The sequence below is a fragment of the Trichomycterus rosablanca genome, chromosome 15 (genome assembly GCF_030014385.1).
Source record: "Trichomycterus rosablanca isolate fTriRos1 chromosome 15, fTriRos1.hap1, whole genome shotgun sequence".
Classification (NCBI taxonomy): Eukaryota; Metazoa; Chordata; class Actinopteri; order Siluriformes; family Trichomycteridae; genus Trichomycterus; species Trichomycterus rosablanca.
This window is the reverse complement of record NC_086002.1, coordinates 25,572,810-25,596,244: the sequence shown is the minus strand read 5'-3', so window position 1 is coordinate 25,596,244 and position 23,435 is coordinate 25,572,810. Positions and strand designations below refer to the sequence as shown.

At 37.1% G+C, this 23,435-nt stretch overlaps 2 non-coding genes across 2 annotated transcripts; both read left to right on the top strand.

The window, feature by feature from the left end:
* The first annotated feature begins 3,007 nt into the window (after positions 1-3,007).
* Positions 3,008-3,126, top strand: LOC134329680 (5S ribosomal RNA). Its single transcript, XR_010014904.1, has one exon. It is a non-coding gene; the product is annotated as a 5S ribosomal RNA (ribosomal RNA).
* A 663-nt stretch (positions 3,127-3,789) lies between these two features.
* LOC134329690 (5S ribosomal RNA) lies at positions 3,790-3,908 on the top strand. Its single transcript, XR_010014914.1, has one exon. It is a non-coding gene; the product is annotated as a 5S ribosomal RNA (ribosomal RNA).
* The last annotated feature ends 19,527 nt before the right edge of the window (positions 3,909-23,435 follow it).

Sequence of the window (23,435 nt, the reverse complement as noted above, 5' to 3'; positions counted from 1 at the left end):
GACGCTCAGCGTCCGGGGGCGGGACAAAATCGTGGCATTTATCCAATGACCGGCGAGTTTCGAAGTCCTGCCTATGCAGCCCCATAGAGGCAAAGAGACGCTCAGCTTCTTGACTCACTTCATCTCGACGAGAGCAGTAACGATGTCCGGAAGAGGGAAGGGCGGCATTACGCTGTTTCTTTAACACTTTTCTTCATCAAAACTGGGAGAAATCCCTGGATAAAGGCCACTATGGTACCAGCTGAACCTTCTACCTCTCAAATGGGGAAATTTTGGGCCAGAATCCGGTATGTAGGCCAAGATGAAGCTCCAAACAGATCAACTATCGGTGCTCACCTAATGCAAAGTCAATGGCTAAACGTCGCTGACATATACTCATTCATTTCACTTCCTAACAAAAAAGATTATGAACTGATTTTTCATCAAGAGCGTGCATTACAACACTTTGTGCAAGTCTTCAACAATGGAGGAAGCCAAGGGTTCTGGAAGGATTGGGAGCTGGATTGTGCAACTCCAGTAAACATCAAAAATATACACGTTAAATTTTGGACAGGAAGAGTTTCCGATGAAGATATAGAACAGTACATCTCAAGATATTGTGTAATTATTCAACCTGTTTTCAAACCACTTGATCAGTTTGGACTTTGGTATAGAGTACGGCGTTACAAAGTTAAAATGAAAACGAGTCCGAATGGAAGTTTAATACAGATTCCAAATTCAATATCAATGGGACCCTACAATGGAAAAATAACCTATCAAGGACAATCGCAACAATGCTATATATGTAATTCATATGAACATCAAGTTAAAGATTGCACTAAACTCAAGTGTTGGAAGTGTGGTGACTTTGGACATAAGGGAAAACAATGTACTAACAGTGAGACATGTAATCTATGTGGTGGACAAGGCCATACGTACTTTGGATGTCCAAAATCTTATAGTAACAAAGCAAAAGCTGGACAAGTAAATGTAAAGCACGTAATTGAAAACGACTCTAACGTGACTGCAAAGGAAAAAGAAACGAATGAAGAGAAGCTTGGAGAAGAAACGAAACATGATGATGGCGTTGAAAGTTCCAGCAACAGCAGTGAATCATCTAGTGGAGACTCGAGTGAATCCAGCACCGACGATTCATCAGAATCTTCTGGCACGGATACAAGCAGTGAAGACCCGACATCTCTCACCAAACAACCCAACGAACATCCGACTCAAGCAAGGAGCGGAACACAAGAAGTGGCGGAAGAAGACGCCGGAAAAGACTCTAAAGATAAGGGTGAAACTTTTTTATCTTCTTTAGAAAATGTATTAAATACAGGGACACAGGAACAACCTACAGTTATACAGCCAAAAAAAAGACGTAAAAGTACAGAATCGTCAGAAAAAAAGTGTAAATGAAAAAGTGTAAATAAAAAAGCGAAAAGTAAAAGATCGCTTTAAAAAAACAAACAAACAAACAAACAAAACCTTTTGAACAATGCCGGTTAGTAATATTAAAGTCGCTACATTAAATGTTAGAAGTATTCAATCAACTGCTAAAAAATTAGAAAAAATAAATAAATTAAGTAAAGAAAACCTAGATATTTTAAGCATTCAGGAAACACGTTTGTCTAGTATTTCTGATATGAATGTCACAGAGCAATCTTGGGTGTGTGGAAAATCTTTCTTTTCTATTGGTGAGAGTAAAGCTGATGGTATAGGGATTTTATTTTACACGTTTAATGTGTAAGTAGTTAGACTACGTGAAGTAATTCCTGGTAGACTTATGTATTTGGATTGTTTTTTATATGGAATTAAAATGAGAATAATAAATGTATATACAGCTCAAAGCAGGGCTAAAAAGATTCAATTATTTAATTCATTGAAACCTCTTCTATGTATTAAATTACCAATAATTCTATGTGGCGACTTTAACACTATTACAGATAAAAAAGATAAGATAACTCTTAAGGAAAATAAAATATATAAAAAAGGTATTGTATTAAAGGAGATAATGGAAAATCATGAAATGTTTGATATTTTTAGAACTATTTACCCAGACAAAATAGATTTTACAAGATTTGATAACACGTGTAAAACTAGAAATGATAGAATATATATAAATATAAATTTTGACGTAACAACATATAATGCTAAACTTTTGCTAGAGACCGATCATTTAATGGTAATTGGAGTCTTAAAATTAAAATGTAATGATGTAATAAGTTATTGGAAATTAAATACACAAATTTAAAAAAATTCACAAGTAATTATGGACATAAACAATGAAATGATAAAAATCAAATCATTAGATGTTTTAACTAGTGGTGAGAATGAATTATGGGAGGTATTTAAGATTAGAATGAAAAAAATATGCAAAGTTAAAAGTAAACAAATAAATATAGAAAAAAACTAAAAATATGATTCTCTGATGAAAAAATACATCGAATTAAAACTTAAAAGTGATTTATGTGAACAAGAAGAAAATGAATTAAAAACAATTAAAAATGAGCTCAAAATGTTTAACGATGACCCGTTAAAAAATCTACAAATGCAACTTGGTATTGATTCTGAAGAAACTCTAAATGCAACACAAATAGTCTCTAATTTTATACAAAGAAAGAAAATATCATTTATTGAATCTATTATGAATAAAGATGGAAAAATAGTTACAGAAAATAAACAAATAAGAGACACAATACATGAGTTATGTGCAGAAATGTATAAAGAAGTATACCTGCAACATTTTACAAAAACACTTGGGACGGGGGAGCCTTTATAAACTAATCAAGCTCGTCATATTTAAGGCGCTGTTTACTTAAACAAAAGTCTCAAGTGTAGGACCAAAGCAATTCATTCATTTATAGACGGTGGTGTTTATGCTGTTACGCTTTAACCTATAAACAGTTTTACAGGAAAAGAAATGATGTCTAAAATAACAAAAAACACGACAACAAATAATCTAAACATACTGAAGTGAAAGACTGAATGATGGACGACTATAAAAGGGAAACTATTTGCAGTATCTTTCGCTTACGGCCACACCACCCTGAGAACGCCCGATCTCGTCTGATCTCGGAAGCTAAGCAGAGTCGGGCCTGGTTAGTACTTGGATGGGAGACCGCCTGGGAATACCAGGTGCTGTAAGCTTTTCCTCACACATCTTTACTTCAACCTCCTGCCAAAGGAGCCGAAAATTTTCTTTCTTTCTTCATCATCAAAGCAATACGAGAAGAAAAAGGCCAGCTGACACTTTCATTCTGAGTAGAGTAAAACACTTATCCATCCTGGCTGTACAAAAGGAAATTATTTTGTCAATATAACTTTAAAAAGCTAAACAAATAACTTTATTTTCCTGCTTTAAAAATGTAACCGTTTCCCTGAATTGCATTTATTAATAACTGTACTGAAAAACCAAATTAGGATCTTTAGCATTTTAGTGACTTTAAAAATGAAGTTCAAAATTATGTCCAGACATCATCCCCATCTAGTGGTGCTAGAAATAAGTTACATCTTGAAGATGTGGTATAGATTTGTGACATTATTGTTATTATTTATTTATTTATTAATACTGTCTTTTTAATTATTTGTTGTTGTGTCTGTTTACATAAAAATCTCAAGTGGAGGACCAAAGCAATTCATTCATTTATAGACGGTGGTGTTTATGCTGTTACGCTTTAACCTATAAACATTTTTACAGGAAAAGAAATGATGTCTAAAATGACAAAAAACACAACAAATAATCTAAACACACTGAAGTGAAAGGCTGAATGACGGACTTCTTTAAAAGGGAAACTATTTGCAGTATCTTTCGCTTACGGCCACACCACCCTGAGAACGCCCGATCTCGTCTGATCTCGGAAGCTAAGCAGGGTCGGGCCTGGTTAGTACTTGGATGGGAGACCGCCTGGGAATACCAAGTGCTGTAAGCTTTTCCTCACACATCTTTACTTCAACCTCCTGCCAAAGGAGTACACTTTAACAGTTTTCAAAAAAGAAATGATTAGGGGATATTTCAAAATGAATATGAAGCAATGAAAAAAAGAAACATTTGATTTATTTTTTATTAAACACGAACATCAAAAAAGCAATCACACACCGTTCAAACTCACGGTGACTCCACTCGTCTACTCATCACACCAGCACAAACCTCACCGAACACAAACCCGCTATTCTGCAACATCAAAACCACCACGCAGACATTTGCCTCAAAAAAAGCAAAAAGACACTTGGTTCAACCAAAACAGAAGAAAAAAATGATCATTTCAAATTGATCTACAAAAAAAGAAAAAGAACCACTGTAAAAATCCACCTGATAAGCATGTTCTTTACAGGTTTGGCATAGCTCAATCATGAAACGGTCAATTTAGCCTAAGAAATAGTGCAAACGGCTAATTATGTGTCCAGTGCTGAAGCTGATCTAAAACACCGGTCTCTTTAACGTTTGTATCAACAAGCTTTTTATGTGAACGCTGCCTATCCAAAAATAGCTCTGGACAACCACTTTTTTACCCCACGCAAAAAAACCACGAATCTGTACTATCGTTCGGAGCTGCACGCAAAAGAACAACGAATCAGAATGAAAATCATTCAGAACAAGAAACTAAATGACCACAGAAATCAGGGGAAAGCGAATTAGTTGAAATTAATTAAACAAATAGCTTTAGAAACCTGTCAGTGCTTGTGAAAGTAGCATTAGAGACACGTTAGGATAAAAAAATACATCTAAAACACCTGCAGCAGTGTAGGAGGAGGTGTATAGGGTGAATAAAACATGAGGGTAAAATTGTGTTTAGGAATGTGTAATATATATACAGTGGGGCCATAAAGTATTTAGTCAGCCACTGATTGTGTAAGTTCTCCTACTTAGAAAGATGAGAGAGGTCTGTAATTTTCATCATAGGTACACTTCAACTATGAGAGACAAAATAAAAAAAAATCCAGGAAATCACATTGTAGGATTTTTAAAGAATTTATTTGTAAATTATGGTGGAAAATAAGTATTTGGTCAATAACAAAAGTTCAACTCAATACTTTGTAACATAACCTTTGTTGGCAATGACAGCGGTCAAACGTTTCCTGTAAGTCTTCACCAGGTTTGCACACACTGTAGCTGGTATTTTGGCCCATTCCTCCATGCAGATCTCCTCTAGAGCAGTGATGTTTGGGGCTGTTGCTGGGTAACACGGACTCCACAAATTTTCTCTGGGGTTGAGGTCTGGAGACTGGCTAGGCCACTCCAGAACCTTGAAATGCTTTTTACGGAGCCACTCCTTCGTTGCCCGAGCGGTGTGTTTGGGATCATTGTCATGCTAGAAGACCCAGCCACGTTCCATCTTCAATGCTCTCACTGATGGAAGGAGGTTTTGGCTTAAAATCTCACGATACATGGCCACGTTCATTCTTCCCTTAACACGGATCAGTCGTCCTGTCCCCTTTGCAGAAAAACAGCCCCAAAGCATGATGTTTCCACCCCCATGCTTCACAGGTGTTTACTCAGCATTCTTCTTCCTCCAAACACGACGAGTTGAGTTTTTACCAAAAAATTCAATTTTGGTTTCATCTGACCACATGATATTCTCCCAATCCTCTTCTGGATCATCCATATGCTCTCTGGCAAACTTCAGACGGGCCTGGACACATACTGGCTTAAGCAGGGGGACACGCCTGGCACTGCAGGATTTGAGTCCCTCTCGGCGTAGTGTGTTACTGATGGTAGCCTTTGTTACTTTGGCCCCAGCTCTCTGCAGGTCATTCATCAGGTCCCTCCGTGTAGTTCTGGGATATTTTGCTCACCGTTCTCATGATCATTTTGACCCCACGGGATGAGATCTTGACCCAAAGGGAGATTATCAACGGTCTTGTATGTCTTCCATTTTCTTACAATTGCTCCCACAGTTGATTTATTCACACCAACCTGCTTGCCTATTGTAGATTCACTCTTCCCAGCCTGGTGCAGGTCTACAATTTTCTTCCTGGTGTCCTTCGACAGCTCTTTGGTCTTGGCCATGGTTGAGTTTGGAGTCTGACTGTTTGAGGCTGTGGACAGGTGTCTTTTATACAGATAACGAGGTCAAACAGGTGCCATTAATACAGGTAATGAGTGGAGGACAGAAGAGCTTCTTAAAGAAGAAGTTACAGGTCTGTGAGAGCCAAAAAATCTTGCTTGTTTATTATTGACCAAATACTTATTTTCCACCATAATTTACAAATAAATTCTTTAAAAATCCTACAATGTGATTTCCTGGATTTTTTTTCTTCTCATTTTGTCTCTCATAGTTGAAGTGTACCTGATGAAAATTACAGACCTCTCTCATCTTTCTAAGTAGGAGAACCTGCACAATCAGTGGCTGACTAAATACTTTTTGACCCCACTGTATATATATATATATATATATATATATATATATATATATATATATATATATATATATATATATACTTATACTTTATATATATATATATATATATATATATATATACTTATCTATCTATCTGTCTATCTAAGTTTCTTTCTTAATTACCTTTTTATTACCTTCTTGTGATGATCTGTTCCTCTAAATTCCTCAACAGTACTTTAAAAGTATTCAAAATCTCGAGTCACCCCAGTCTAAAATGTATTAAAAAACTTACACTTTGCATCCCTCGGACTGCTAACACATAAAAACACTACAGGGAAGAGAAGGTGTCAGAAAAATCCTCTCTTGTGTAGATGTGCCTGTGTTTGTTTCTGCTTTAAAACATACGTGCCATGAACCAATCAGATTTAACATCATTAAACAAGTTTATAGTTTATTTCCAGAGGTGGAAAGTAACGAATTACATTTACTCGTGTTACTGTAATTGAGCAGTTTTTTTGTGTACTTGTACTTTTTAAAGTAGATTTTACAACCTGTAATTTTACTTTTACTTAAGTATGTTTTGTATTAAGAATTGTAATTCGCTTCATTTTAAATAACATCCGTTACTGAGAAAAAAAATAAAATAAAAAGAAAACAATAATAAAACTCGACATTAAACTGTTTGATCCGGCCCGCTGAGCATTTACGCATTTGTGTTCTTTAGAGTCGGGCTTGCGAACTGAATCACTGAGTTAACTAGTCAGAAACGACTCACTCTGTTTCATTATGATGTTGTGCATAAACAACTCCATGAATCGGTTCATTTAGTGAAGAGATTCAGATGTATAAAGCAATCAGAGCTTCACATTCTGGGTGGAATTTCAATCTCTTTCTTCATTGGTTGTTCTATAAATGACAGTTTAGTGAACGAATCACCAATTTAAGCTTTTTACCGGGAAATCCGAGAGAACAAATCTAGTTTTCATTAGTTCGGTGGATAAGACAGTTGGGTATGGATTTATATATTCTGGAAACATACAAGATGGTTTTATATAAAGTGGATTATATCCCTAATGGAACAACACATGGATATGTAGATCAGGTAAGCAGATAAGTGGTTATGATTTTCTGTTGCTGTGTGACTGATCTGGGTCGCGGTTCTGCTGCTGCTTACGGTTGGCTACGATAGTAAAGCATTATGAAATATTGTGATTTTTTATGTTTATTATTTTTGAGCATTTATTTAAGCATAAATGTGATTGTGAGATTCTGCTGGTTTGTTTTGGATTTTGATCATGTTCCTATGACGGTGTAAGACCCGTTATATTTTTTATAGGTGCAACCGTAACCACCTAACCCTTCTATTGAGGATAAACAGAAATAATGCGGTTTTGAATTGATAACAGCAGTTGCAGTGTGTTAGGTGTGTAGAGGTTAAATCCACACATGAACTGCTGATATGCTGCATGGCTGGTGAGCTGTGTGTGATCTGCTGTATCATCCATCTATCAACTTCTGTTAGAAAATAATGTTCCTCCTTCTGTTAAAAAAGTAACGAAGTAACGTTTACTCTGAGTACATTTTAAATGAGTTACTTTTTACTTGAGTTGATTTTTAGACTAGTAATTTTACTCGTACTTAAGTAAAAAATCATTAAAGTAATAGTACTTTTACTTGAGTACAATATTTTAGTACTCTTTCCACCTCTGCTTTTAGGCTATGTCTGGAACATGGCTGCCATCTTGAAAGCCCCCATATTGGATCAAGGGCAAGTTTTTCCAATGGGAAGGTGGTCATGTAGCACATCAAAGATGCCAAGACAGAGACAGACTGTAAACTGTTGCCTGTAAACTTTAAAAGCTCTGGTTAAGTATAGACCGCTACAAGGCTATGTTAAGAGCCCTTGCAGATAGTCAGGTGGCTAAGTGGGTAGCACTTTCGTCTCATAGCAAGAAGGTCCTGTGTTTGATTCCCAGGTAGGGATGTTAGGGTCCTTTCTGTGTGGAGTTTGCATGTTCTCCCCGTGTCCGTGTTGGTTTCCACCGGATGCTCCGGTTTCCTCCCACAGTTCGAAGACGTGCAAGTGAGGAGAATTAAAGACACTAAATTGTCCAAGACTGTGTTTAATATAACCTTGTGAAATGATGAACCTTGTGTAATGAGTTACTACCGTTCCTGTCATGAATGTAACCAAAGTGTAAAACAAGACATTAAAATCCTAATAAACAAACAAACAAACCACTGTAATTTTGTCTTTGTGTTTGTTTTGCCATCAGTTTTGTAAAGATTGTTCATTTTTCTCCTTCTTCCTTACCCACTTTCCCCATTGTGAACAGGAAAGAAGGCAGCCATACATTCATACACGTAGGTATTATTATGTTTAGCCTATTAGGTAAAAAGTGGGTGCTTCCCCTTGTATTTTTTTTTCTTTGTTAGTTAGTTTAGGCCTGATTAGGCAGTTTAGCTGTTTTTCTTATTTGTTTTATTTGGCACTGTCTACAGTTCACTTTGTGAGTGGGAGCTTTGTTGGATTTTAAGTTCCAGTGTGTACATTTGTGTTCTCTAATTAATACACTTTGTTTGTAAAAACCTGTAACATTTAAAGACCTGCTAAGTGAAGTTGATTTAGCTGGGTATGAATCTGGTTTTCTGCTTATTTTTACACCTCTTCACTGAGTTATGTACCAGCAATTACTCTACCTTTAAACCATGGCTAACCATGTACATGTAACAGATATGGTAATATGAGATCATGTGACCATGGTAAAAAAAATAAATATTTGAGATGTTGCCCTCTTGTGGCACTTTTATGTCTTTGGACTGTGGGAAAAAAAACTTAGCATCTGGAGGAAAACCATGCAGACAAAGGGAGAACATGCAAACCTCCTCTTGTGGAACTTTTGGAGAATTGTAAAAAAAAAAAGTAATATGATATAATACGAGATCTTGTGATCATGTTGAAAAAATTGTGATGTTGCCTTCTTGTGGCACTTTTAAAGAACTGTTAAAAATTAGTTATGATATGGCAATATGAGATCTTGTTAACAAGGGTAAAAAAAATCTTGTGATGTTGACCTCTTTTGGCACTTTTGGAGAATTGTAAAAAAAAGTAATCTGGAATGTTAAAACACTATATTGCCAAACGTATTCACTCACCCATCCAAATAATTGAATTCAGGTGTTCCAATCACTTCCATGGCCACAGGTGTATAAAATCAAGCACCTAGGCATGCAGACTGCTTCTACAAACATTAGTGAAAGAATGGGTCTCAGGAGCTCAGTGAATTCCAGCATGGTACTGTAATAAGATGCCACCTGTGCAACAAGTCCAGTCGTGAAATGTCCTCGCTACTAAATGTTCCACAATCGACTGTCGGTGGTATTAAAACAAAGTGGAAGCGATTGGGGATGACAGCAACTCAGCCACAAAGTGCTAGTCCATGTAAAATGACAGAGAGCGGATGCTGAGGCACAGTGTGCAGAGGTCGCCAACTTTCTGCAGAGCCAATCAATTCAGACCTCCAAACTTCATGTGGCCTTCAGATTAGCTCAAGAACAGTGTGTAGAGAGCTTCATGGAATGCATCCAAGCCTTACAACACCAAGCATAATGCCACGCGTCGGATGCAGTGGTGTAGAGCACACCGCCACTGGACTCTAGAGCAGTGGAGACGTGTTCTCTAGAGTGATGAATCACGCTTCTCTGTCTGGCAACCCGATGGACGAGTCTGGGTTTGGCAGTTGCCAGGAGAATGGTACCTGTCTGACTGCATTGTGCCAAGTGTAAAGTGTGGTGGAGGGGGGGATCATGGTGTGGGGTTGTTTTTCAGGAGTTGGTCTCGGCCCCTTAGTTCCAGTGAAAGGAAACCTTAATGCTTCAGCATACCAAGAGATTGTGGACAATTTCATGCTCCCAACTTTGTGTTCCCAGTTTGGTGATGGCCCCTTCCTGTTCCGACATGACTGTGCACCAGAGATAATGCATAAAGACGTGGACTCTAGAGTTTGGTGTGCAATAACTCGACTGGTCTTCACAGATTCCTGACCTCAATTCGATAGAACACCTTTGGGATGAATTAGAGCTGAGACTGCGAGCCAGGCCTTCTCGTCCAACATCAGTATCTGACCTCACAAATGCGCTTCTGAAAGAATGGTCAAAATTCCCATAAACACATTCCTAAACCTTGTGGAAAGACTTCCTAGAAGAGTTGAAGCTGTTATAGCTGCTAAGGGTACATCATTTTAAACCCTATGAATTAAGAATGATACATCACTCAAGTTCATATAGGTGTGAAGGCAGGTGAGTGAATACTTAAGGCAATATATTATATGTCTTGTGACCATAATAGAAAAAAATATTTCTAATGTCGCCCTCTTAGAAGACTTTTGGAGAATTGTAAAAAAAATAACATGAAATGGTAAAATGAAAACATGTGACCATGTTGGTAAAAAATTCTTGTAATGTCGTGTTTGGTTGTTCTCTCTTTCTGTCATTTTGCAGTACAAGTGGCTGCTGATTGGTTGCAGCCTGTTCTCCACTGCAACCAATAACAGATATGCTCCCAATCCCAATCCGCTCCCTACTCACTCCGTCTCTCCACTCCACCTCCGTTTGAGCGTTCACGTGGAGTGCTCACCACATTAAGGGCTGTTCCAAAGTAATTAGGACGGAGGGGAAGTGAACTGTAAAACCCTTCAACAGCGAGTGAACACAAGAGCACACTCAACCACCACACTCCACAGAAGTGCAGCTAGGAAAGGTGAATGGAGGAAACACCTTACAAATGTAAAATATTATATTAAACTATCCTCATAAGGTGTTAGGGAAAATGTAGGCACAGTCTTCTTCAGTCTTTTTAAAGAAAGTAATGAAATCTGTGATCGGTGAACTTAAACTTCATAAATGGCAAAATTATTTTACCCCAACAATACTACCACTAACATTATTATCATATTTACAGTTTTTTTCTCAGTGGCTTTGGTGCATTTCTCACATCACTATTAACATTTGAACAACAGTAAGTGCATTTCTCAAAACAATTAGTACAAACTGCAAAACCTAGTTGATAACTTGCAAAAGCATGTCACTTGCTCAAAATGAAAAGTTCATTCCTCAAAAGCAAGTATTCATTTCAATGAAAGTGTCAGTGTCATCAAAATAAAAAGTCCTGACTCCATTGTTTATGAACAAAATAGTCAAATGGCTTTGTCATGTTTTCATTATGACAGTTCACTCTGTAAGTGTTTTCCAGTGCAAAAAAGTCAGATCATGGTGACACTACCTGAAAATGCTCAAGACAGCACTATACACTATTAGCACACCCATCTGAAATCTACAGTTAAGTTACACATTACTGTATTTAGTGAGGTAAATGGGTACAAGACACTCAATATGTATGTTTCACATTTTTACTGAATATGCTCTTTGCAATTCTAATTTGTTCACAGCATTGTGCTATAGCAAAGTACAAACTTATTTACAACAAACATAAGAAACACCCTTTGGGTAGAGCTGTGCACAACTGTAAACAATATTGCAGTACATATTGGAACTGAATTGGAACATACAACATACACAGTACTGCAGAGAATTGTATGGAAGCAATTGATGCATGTCCAAAAGCATTTGTAATTTGTTGGAAGGGATGAGAAACTGCTACTATGATGTGCACAAATGACTAAATCTTGTGGAGGCTGAACTAACAGTTATGAGAATTTTAATTCTGATCAGAGAAATGCACCAAAGCAATTGAGAAAAACTGTAACACCATTTTTTGGAGAATGAAAACATAACTATACATTTGTACTAATTATAAAGTAGCAGGTGCTTGCGTCTCCTGAGCTCGTATTTCCGCTTGGAGATGCTGAAATGATAACGGAGCGCAAGACATGACGGCAAGGCAAGAAAAGCATCTATCTGTAGCCATGGTGACGGCAGCTTCCTTATTCCACTCGAAAGCAAAGAGGGCGTCCCAGATTTCACTCCTGAATTTAGACCCTCCCCTTAATTGGAAGCTCCCTTAACAGCACAGTGTGACTTCATATGGAGTGTGACTCTGTAGTGGAGTGTTAGTGAGGAGGGAACGATTTGGGAAAGGCCGATGGTGAAGTGACTAAACATTAGCAGTACAAGTGGCTGCTGATTGGTTGCAGCCTGCTCTCTACTGCAACCAGTTACAATGTATACTTTTAAAGCACTGGTTAAGTAAATACAGCTACAGGCTATGTTAAGAACACATGCAGGTAGACAGACCACTGTAATTTTGGCCTTGTGTTTATTTGTGGCCACCAGTTTTCTTGTGAGCATGGTACAAAAAAAATCTTGTAATGTCGCCCTCTTGTGGCACTTTTGGAGAATTGCTAAAAAGATAGATGATAGATAGATAGATATAAGCCACAACACAAATAAAACAAGTCACAACGCAAATAAAAAGTCACAACGCAAATAAATTAAGCCACAACACGAATTAAAAAAATCACAATGCAAATAAATTAAGCCAAAAACAAAGACAAGACAAACATAGAGTCTATACTTTTAAAGCACTGGTTGAGTAAATACAACTACAAGGTTATGTTATGAGTACATGCAGGAAGACAGACCACTGTAATTTTAGCCTTGTGATTATTTGTGGCCAGTTTTCTTGTGACCACGGTAAAAAAAAAAAGAAAAAAAAAAAAAGAAATGTCGCCCTCTTTTGGCACTTTTAAAGAATTGTTATAAAAGCTAATATGATATGGTAATATGAGGTCTGTTGACCATGGTAAAGCAAAAAATCATTGTAATGTCGCCCTTTTGTGGCAGTGTTTTAAAAAACTGTAAAACAAATTAACATGATATTTAAACTTAGATCTTGTGACCATGGAAAAAAAAATCTTGTAATGTCTCCCTCTTTTGGCACTTTTGGAGAATTGCAATAAAATAATATGTTGTGTTAATATGAGATCTTGTGACCATAATAAACAAAAATCTTTGTAATGTCGCTCCTGTCCACTACTGCAACCTATTACAGACATGGTGGAGTGACTGGGGGCGGGACTTTCAGTATAAACAAAAAAAGAAAACAATGTCAAGGGCAGTTGTAGCCTAGCGGTTAAGCTACTGGGCTAGCAAGCAGAAGGTTGATTGCTCAAACCTCATCACTGCCAGGCTGCCACCGTTGGGCTTTTGAGCAAGGCCCTTAACCCTCAATTGCTTAGACTGCAAAATATAAGTCGCTTTGGATAAAAGTGTCTGCTAAATACTGAAAATGTAAAGACAAAGCTAGAGTGTATAATTTCATTATTTGATTAATTGATTATTTGTGGCCAGTTTTCTTGTGACCATAATAAAAAAAGTGTAATGTCGCCCTCTTGTGGCACTTTTGAAGAATTGCAATAAAAGTAATATTATGTAGTAATATGAGGTCTTTTGACCATGGTAAAAAAAAAAAAACCTTGTAATGTCGCTGCTTTGTGGTAGTTTTGGAAAACTGTAAAACAAATTAACATGATGTGGTAAAATAAGTTCATGTGACCGAACGGGTAAAAAAAAAAAAAAACATTTTAATGTCGCCCTGTTGTGGCACTTTTAAAGAATTGCAACAAAGTAATATGATGTGGTAATATGAGATCTTGTGACCATGGTAAAACAAATCTTTTTAATGTCGCCCTGTTGTGGCACTTTTGGAGAACTGTAAAAAACAAATTTGCGAGATGATATTGTTACGTGCCTGAGGGACACGTGTTTTTTTGTCTGTTTTCATGTACAGTATTTGTGATTGGTTGTTCTCTCTTTCTGTCTTTCTGTATTTTTGCAGTACAAGTGTCTGCTGATTGGTTGCAGCGTTTTCTCCACTGCATCCAATGAGAGATATGATCGAGTGACAGGGGGCGGGACTTTCAGTAAAAAAGCAGCAGACGACCACCACAAATAAAAAAAAAGAAAGAAAAGAAAGTCAAGACAAAGATAGAGTGAATACTTTTAAAGCACTGGTTAAGTAAATACAGCTACAAGGTTATGTTATGAGCACATGCAGGTAGACAGACCACTGTAATTTTAGCCTTGTGATTATTTGTGGTCAGTCAAAAAAAAAATTTTAATGTCGCCCTCTTGTATCAGTTTTGGATATTTGTTATAAAAACTAATATTATTTTTTATTATATAATATTATGGTAAAATGAGATCATGTGACCTAGCTGAAAAAAAATCTTGTCATTTCGCCCTCTTGTGGCACTTTTGGAGAATTGAAGAAAAAAAAATACTGATATGATATTGTTACGTGCCTGAGGGACACGTTTTTTTTTTTTCTGTTTTCATGTATTTGTGTTTGGTTGTTCACTCTTTCTGTCTTTTTGCAGTACAAGTGGCTTCTGATTGGTTGCAGCCTGTTTTACACTGCAACCAATGAGTGATAGGGTGGAGTGACTGAGGGCGAGGCTTCCAGTTAAAAACAGCAGGAGACCGCCAGAAATAAAAAACAAAGAAAAGAATGTCAGGATAAAGATAGAGTGTATACTTAAATCATATACGTATGAAAGCTCTGGTTAATTAAATACAGCTACACGGCTATGTTATGAGCATATGCAGGTAGACAGACCACTGTAATTTTGGCCTTATGTTTATTTGTGACCACCAGATTTCTTTTGACCGTGGTAAAAAAAAAATTGTGTTGCTTCCCTCTGGTGGCACTTTTGGAGAATTGTAAAAAGTAATATGATATGTTAAAATTCCCAGATTTGACTAATTCTTCCCTGTCTCAGGTCCACAATCTTGCTGTCATTCTAGACTCCACTCTTTCTTTTGAATTTCACATAAAAAATGTTGCTAAAACTGGATATTTTCACCTTAAGAACTAGACTGCGCTTCTTTATTTAATTCTCTTCAATTGAAACTATTGTAATGGACTATTGTAATGCTGTTCTTTATGGGCTCCCTGTCTCTGGGCTAAAGAGGCTACAGCATGTACAAAATTCAGCCGCGAAGGTCCTAACACATACAAGATCACGTGATCACATAACTCCTTCACTTAAACAGCTCCACTGGCTACCCATCCAATACCACATTCAATATTAGGTTCTTTTGTTGGTTTTTAAAGCCTTTCATGGCCAAGCACTTACATATCTCACTGATTTACTTCATCCATACTCACCTACTCGGTTCACTTCGGTCATTAGATGAAAACGTACTTGTTGTTCCCCCTTTCAGGCTTTGTTCTATGTGACAGGGCTTTTAGTATATCTGGTCCCAAACTCTGGAACTCCATTCCTGAGAAACTCCGAGCATGTACTTTGTTTTGGCTGAGCGGGAGTCATCTCTTCCCCTCCTGCGCCACCAACCAGACACACCGCCAAAGTTTTTTTTGTCGTGTTTTGTATCTTCTCTGGTAGTTAAAAGTTTAACTTAGTCATGTAATTTTTTATTAATATTTTAATCAAACTTAAAAGCAGAGTAGGGGGTGAAGCCCTTTTTTGTTGTTTGTTTTTTGTTTTCTCCTGGTAACAGTAGAGAGAGAGGCAGGAAAAACATTGTATTTTGATTAGTTTAGTACCTTGTACGGTGGCCGAGAAGTGCAAAACAAATTAACATTTTGGAAAATAAAATTACAAAAAAAACAAAAACAAATTTACGAGAGCTGAAACACTTTTACCAATGCCGAGACAAATTTACAAACGGCCGATCTGACGGAAATGGTAGGTACAATACACAGGAAGTGCTTGTTGCTTACCTGCTGCCAATCAAACTGTTTCTCAGGGGTAAAGTGAACGGAGTTTGTGATGGTAACACTAAGCAATGTTTTGTCTATTTTGTGGAAATCATTTTATCCAGTTGTTTTTCTTGTAGTCTTGAAGTCCTTAGATTGTTTGTGCAGATGTTTAGACGTGGCCTGTTCATCTCTATCTACCGTCCGCTTCTCTAAACATCTAAGGAATTCCCACAAGAAAAATAAAAGCGGGTCAATTGGCTGAAATAATTTACACAAAATGGACAGAACATTGTTTATTAGGGACGGAACATTTGATACCGAGACTTTGAAGCTTGTTTCACTTTTGTAACACTGGACTCAGTGTATCGGAGCTTGTATTAAACCAGCAGGAATGTGCGGGACTGATTCAAAGCTTTGGTGCTTTTATCTCACTGACTATATAAGAGACAGTAAAACTACACTCTAATAAGTAATGTGTCATTTTTTCTACACAACTACTGTGTCCTGCGATCTGTAACATGTTTTGTGTCATTTCTGGCCACTTTTTACACAGACACGTAAAGTAACTCCAATAGTTAGTCTACACATTTATGTGTAGAACTGTGAGAAAATACAATGTTTAAAAATATATATTTATTCAATTTTAATTACATTTGTTGGACAAAATAATGGCATTTCTGACTAGAAACATAGATTTTTTTTTCCCCATGGAAGATTAAAAAAAATTAATAAATAAAAATATGCATTAACCAGTCACATTTCTCCTATCAAGTAAATCTGTGTTTCATGGTTGATTCCCTCTTTTTGGACCATGCAAGGAAAGGAGCAGGACTCATCCTTATTGGTAAGATGCAAAAGCAGTGGGGTTTCAGAATAGTCTAGTATTGAGTATGTTTTATTAATGATTATTTAGTTCATGTTTATCAGTGTTTTGTTGTGTGTTTTATGAAGTCAAGCAAAGCTTTAAAAAGTAGGTTTTAACCTTGTGACCTGTTTTAACTTACAATAGACTTAGTTAAGTAAAAAAGGAGGCACTGAATTACATTAATATAAACCTAAGTTTGCTTTTCTGTTCCTATTCAGTAATAAATGTTCTGTTAAACCTGACTAGTCTTTCTTTTTACACTGTAAGCCCGGATAAGTTCAATCTACTTAAAAAATTTGAGGAAACCGGTTGCCTTAAAAAAGTTAAGTAATGTATAATGAAAACTTGAGTTAGCATAACTTAAAACATTAAGTTATTACACCTAAAAGGCAAGTTGATTAAACTTTCTTTTTTTTGTTATACCAACTGCTTTTCCCAATAATTCTACTTATCTTGAGCTCAATGGAAAAAACTATTGATTTCTTCTTAGTTTTCATGTTAATTACATTTTAAATATGAATTACAAATGTTTATAGAAAAACAGACACAGTTATAAAATTATTTTTCTTTATTTCACTTCAGAAGTATTTACTTAAAATACAACATGTCAAGAAAACATCTTTAAAACTGCACAAGCTGTATATAAAGTTCTGATGAAACACAAACAGCTCCTCACAGTAACCATGAACCTGTAAAGCAACAAAAAGAAACAAGAAACAGAAGTATTAAAATCAACATTAATAGCATTAATTTAAGGATTAAAATAAAGCAAGCCAGCACACTCTTTGCTTCGTATGAAGGCTAGCATGCTAACATGCTAGCATGTAGCCTAAATACGGCAAATAAAGCAGCGCTGTTTGATTATTTATTTAGTGTCAACATTAAGATCATTTATTTTAAACAAAATTGTTAAGTAAAGTACAACACTTACCAAAATTAGACGGAAGATGAAAAAGCCCCATCAGACTGGTGTACATGCTACTCAAAAATAGCATCATGAGGAAGAAAATGTTTGTCCACTTAGTTTAACAAAGGTTCCACTTCACAAAAGACATTTCAGGAAGACAAGTTTACTTTTGCAAAAAGCCTTCAATGAAAAGTAAAAAGTAATTTGCAACAACAGGTAACAAAAGTTAAAACAAATGGCTGCCTGATTCACCAACAGCAAGCTGACAAAAGGCGACTTACATGTAAATGGTGGCGTTTTTCTGTTTTATTACCTTAACTTAACTTTAGTTAAAGCTAAAGTTAATCTGATAGAAAAGTATTTTTTTTTGTTTAGTAAACTTAAATCTTTTAGCACATTTAAATGTGTACTCAAATTAGTACAATGTACTCTGCATTTTATAGTAGAGCAAAAAAACGTAAATAATTTATGTATGTTGTACTAAAAATGTTTGATTAAATATAAAGTCCGGGCTTACAGTGTATTGGTATTATTTATCGTTAGCTAACTGGCTAACCGTAAATTGGACTTTTAGTTTGGTCAAAATGGCGCCACAACAGAATGACCGTGGATAAGGTTACCATAGCAACCCTCTGTGTTTTCAGTGTTCTCAAGGTAACTTACTTAACTGACCTTTTGAGACTATGTGATTATGTAGTAACATTATTTAAGTTAAATCTCATTATGAGAAGCGAATTTTAATCATTTTAACATTTTTTTAGCTTAGTTTAGCTCAGTTCGTTTTACTGAATCGGTTCTTTTAAATCATCCGTTTAAACGAATCGAAAAACTTAATCGATTGATTCATTAGTGCTTAAGAGGCGCTAATGCAGTCGGTTCGGAAGTACAGAATCGTTTCGGAAGAATCGGTTCTTTAAATCGAATCGTTAGCAACATTGCTTATTGTTATTAGCATTAAAGCTGGTAGTGGTGGATATATTTAGGGTAAAGCACAACTCTTCCAAAATTCATCATCCGATTTACTTTATTCTGGTAAAGGAAACATTTTAGCTTGTATGCTGTAACTGTAGTTTTCAGGTGACTTGTTTAATAATTTGCTAAACAGCCTATGTGAATAATTAGAGACATGACAAATTTGGAGGAATATTAGTTGTGTTCTGATTACTTATTTGGTTGGTTGACTAATCAGAATGTTATTCAAAATATTAAATGTTGTAAATGTATAATTCAGTTATTATTTTGTAATGTGATTACACAAGACTCTCTGAGAGAGAAACACAGAACCTTGTAATGATATTTCTGTCTTTCTTTTAGGACAGAGAAACAGACGTTTTACGAGATCTTGCAACCATCTTTAAGAATGAAAAATAAAAGTTCAAGGAAGATATATTTTGTACATTTACCGTTAAACTGTTTGTAATCTTGTTTTAATTTATTACTTGTCACAAAAAAGAATGTTATTTAAACATTTGTAATATTATACAGTAAAATAAAATGGCTACATTTGTATTAGTCTTTATTTTACCCATTTTCTTGATTACACATAATCAACACACATTGTGTAAGAACAACACATTGTGTGTGTTAATTATCCTAACACGGTGGGTGTGCAAAAACTGGATGACACATTTACTGTGTTTAAATCAACATATAGTATGTGTCGTCCCTGAGCACACTCCTCACATGTGTTGAAATTCCACACAGTGTGTGTCGTTTTTAACACATTTCTTTTTAGTGTAGGGTTACCAACCGCCCCGTAAAATACAGAATCGATCTTTATTTGGAGACTAAACGCCACGTTCCGTATTGAACTGATACAGGACGAGCTTTGTATGAAACAGAAGGATACTGCTGCTACTGTGGGAATTAGAAAGCGTTTGGTTATTATATTAAGTAGTATTCGCTTTAATTCTTAGTAACGGTGTGTGTGAGCAGGTTTATCAGCATAACAACCTGTTTAATACACCGCTGTATGAGTAGCGCAGTGGGCAGAGTGTGTTGTTTTGCCTAAAATATGGTTCTGACTTATTATTATAAAGAATGAAAATAATATTTGTTAAACACCCTAAATACAACATTTTGAAAATGTTCTCATGACGGTGTAAGACACGTAATATTTTTTATAGGTGCAACCCTAACCACCCCCCTCCTCCCCCACTCAGGTATTTTCAGCACAATCAGGAAAAACTTTAAAAGCTTTAATGAGGCTTCATCTGCACATCACTATTGTTTAGTGTTACCATCACAAACTCCATTCACTTCATCCCTGAGAAACAGTTTGATTGGCAGCAGGTAAGCAACGAGCACTTCCTGTGTATTGTACCTACCCTTTCCGTCAGATCGGCCGTTTGTAAATTTGTTTCGGCATTGGTAAAAGTGTTTCAGCTCTTGTAATTTTTTTTTTTTTTTTTGTAATTTTGTTTTCTAAAATGTTAATTTGTTCTGCACTTCTTGGCCACTGTCGTTTTTCCTCAGTAAATCGGTCCACAATCGATTTGTTTTGATTACACATGATTTTTTCTGTAACTAAAGAATAATTTTAATAATTTTGCAGTTTTAAACATGTTAAAAAAAGAAATTCAGCAGGGCTTCTGTGCAACCATAAACCTTATTACAATGTACTATAAGGAGGTGTAGGGTGAATAAAACATGAGGGTAAAATTGTGTTTAGGAATGTGTAATATATAAATGGACAACGCTTGTGTTTGTTTCTAGCTTTTGCAGGTGTGTGTGTGTGTGAGAGAGAGAGTACAAAATGTAAGTAAAATAGGTGGATATGGTTCACCTGGACTGCTAGAGCCATTAATGTTATGATAAATTTTGATATCCCGTTGTCATGGTGATGGTGGACGCTGGCGCATTTGGCTGCCGCTACCCCTACCGTATTTTATCGTATTTTTATTGTATTTTTCATTCTTTTTCATATTTTTATACACTCCTGTGATCACTACCACTCCTGTCGCTCTATTTATTTATTTTTAATCAGAAAATATCTGCGCCTTGTTGGATAATCCACTTATACCACGAACGAGGCGAACGAGTGAACGCTGGCGCGACTTGCTGCCGCTGCTCGCCGGTAATCCAAGTTTTATCGTCGCTTAACTAAGTTTTATCTTAAACTTTTAAAACTGGCGTTTCTCTGGACTATGCAATTGTTCTAATCTGGGCAGGTAAAGCTTTCTTTTGGTGGTATTAGCAAGATTAGCGATTTAGCCATACGGACTTGAACCGCTTCTACCTGTGTTTACCTGTCCAAGCTGCCCTGCGGTTTCACCTAAAATGCTAACCGAAAGGATCCATATCTGGTCGGTGTTTGTCTGGACTCTGCTGGCATTTATTCACCAACCTGTGATGGGCCTGCTTCAGTACTCTGCTGCTGAGCTTCTCCGGTTGCGTTTCCACCTGTCTGCACCTCCACCGGATTTATTACGGCTACACCCGGATATAGCATTCCTGCCTCGCCGGAGATATATTCACCGCGGGTCTCGTCGGAATGTTCAGGAAGACTCGTCGAAAGCAATAAAATCATTCTGGTCTACTTTTCGTCGTCCTCAGCGCAACACCGGTCGGGTTGCTGACCACAGTGTGCTAGCCTGCCTAGCCCGGTCGGCTAACACCCCGGCTAAATGCGAAAACTCCATTGTCAACTTCGGTCTGCTCAACATCCGCTCACTCACGAGCAAGGGACATCTCATCCAAGATCTCATCACGGACCGTAAGTTGGACTTTCTCTGTTTAACCGAAACTTGGCAACAACCAAGTGACTTTACACAACTTAATGAATCAACTCCTCCGGGGTTTGTTTACATCTCCCAACCACGTGTCACCAGTCGGGGAGGAGGTCTCGCGATAATTCACCACAAGAAGTGGAAAGTCTCGTCGGTGTCTATCCCTACCTTCTCCTCCTTCGAATCGACCGTGTGTAAGCTGTCTGGATCTATTCCCACCATCATTACTGTCATCTATCGTCCACCAAAACCAAACAGAGAATTTTTAAATGACTTTGCCACTCTGCTCACACACCTGTCCACCCTTTCACCAAATAACATTGTGCTGGGTGATTTTAATATTCATATGGACAATATTAATAACCCTCTTACCAAAGATTTCATAAGTTGTATTGAGGGTTTTGGACTTCAGCAGTATATCAACTTTCCCACTCACAGCAAGGGTCACATCCTGGATTTAATTTGCTGTTCAGGGTTATCTCCTCTAGACAGTACCGCTAATGAACTCCCCATATCTGACCATTTCTTCCTTTCATTTAATGTCTGTCTCTCTCTGTCTATCAATAAATTCCCCCGTCTCATTTCTTTCCGCAATATTAAGGACATTAATTTGGATTCTCTCTCTTCCAGTATTAACTCCACAATGGACAATCATAATCTAACCACCCTTGATGACCTGGTATCACACTACAATACTGGGCTTCATTCTGTACTCGACTCCCTGGCTCCACTAAAAATTAAGTCCGTTTCATTCTCCCATCCAGCCCCCTGGTTTACGCCCGAACTCCGGCTCATGAAGGCTAAAGGACGGCAACTTGAGCGGCTCCAAAGGAAAACTGGACTTTCTGTTCATAAAGACATGTACAAAGATCATATGCTACACTACAAGGATTGTATTTCACAAAGTAAATCCAATTATTACACTGACATAATCCATTCAAACGAAGGTAATTTTAAGTCACTATTTTCATTGTACAAAAGTATTACTCAAGCCCCGGACTCTCTTCCATCTCACCTGCATTCAGTTGACTTTTGTAACTCACTAATGTCATTCTTTAATGAAAAAATCAGTACAATTCACCATCATCTTAGTTTACAACCAACTTCCAGGATTACCTCTGATTTCTCTCCTCCCGCTCATTCTTTCTCTCTCTTTCATCTCCCTTCCACCTCTGAAATCTCAGACATCATCCGGAAGCTTAAGCCATCTACTTGTCAGTTAGACCCCATCCCCTCAGTATTAGTAAAAACCTGTCTTCCCTCACTGGTTCCTATCATTTCTTCCATTATCCATTCCTCTCTTTCCACTGGAACTGTTCCTGCTTCTTTCAAAACTGCAGTAATAATTCCGATTCTGAAAAAACCTGGTGCAGATCCAACTAATTTCAATAATCTACGGCCAATTTCTAATCTACCCTTCATTTCCAAAATTCTAGAAAAAATAGTAGCATCTCAACTACATACTTACTTATCCTATAACAACCTGTATGAACAGTTCCAGTCTGGTTTCCGCCCTCTCCATAGCACAGAAACTGCTCTGATAAAAGTCACCAATGACCTCCTCATGGCAGCTGATTCCGGTTCACTCTCCATCCTTATCCTACTAGACCTAAGTGCAGCATTTGACACCATCTGTCACACCACCCTCCTCAATAGACTTTCTTCCATTGGTATCACTCAGACTCCCCTAAGCTGGTTCAAATCATATCTCTCTTGTCGCACTCAGTTTATTCAGCTTAAAACATTTACATCTCAGCCCTCTCCTGTTGCTTCAGGTGTGCCCCAGGGCTCTGTCTTGGGGCCCCTTCTTTTCATCATTTACCTCCTTCCCCTTGGCCACATCTTTCGTAAACACCACATTAGCTTCCACTGTTATGCGGATGACACCCAGCTCTATTTCTCCTGCAAACCCACTCTCAACATCCCACGCACCACC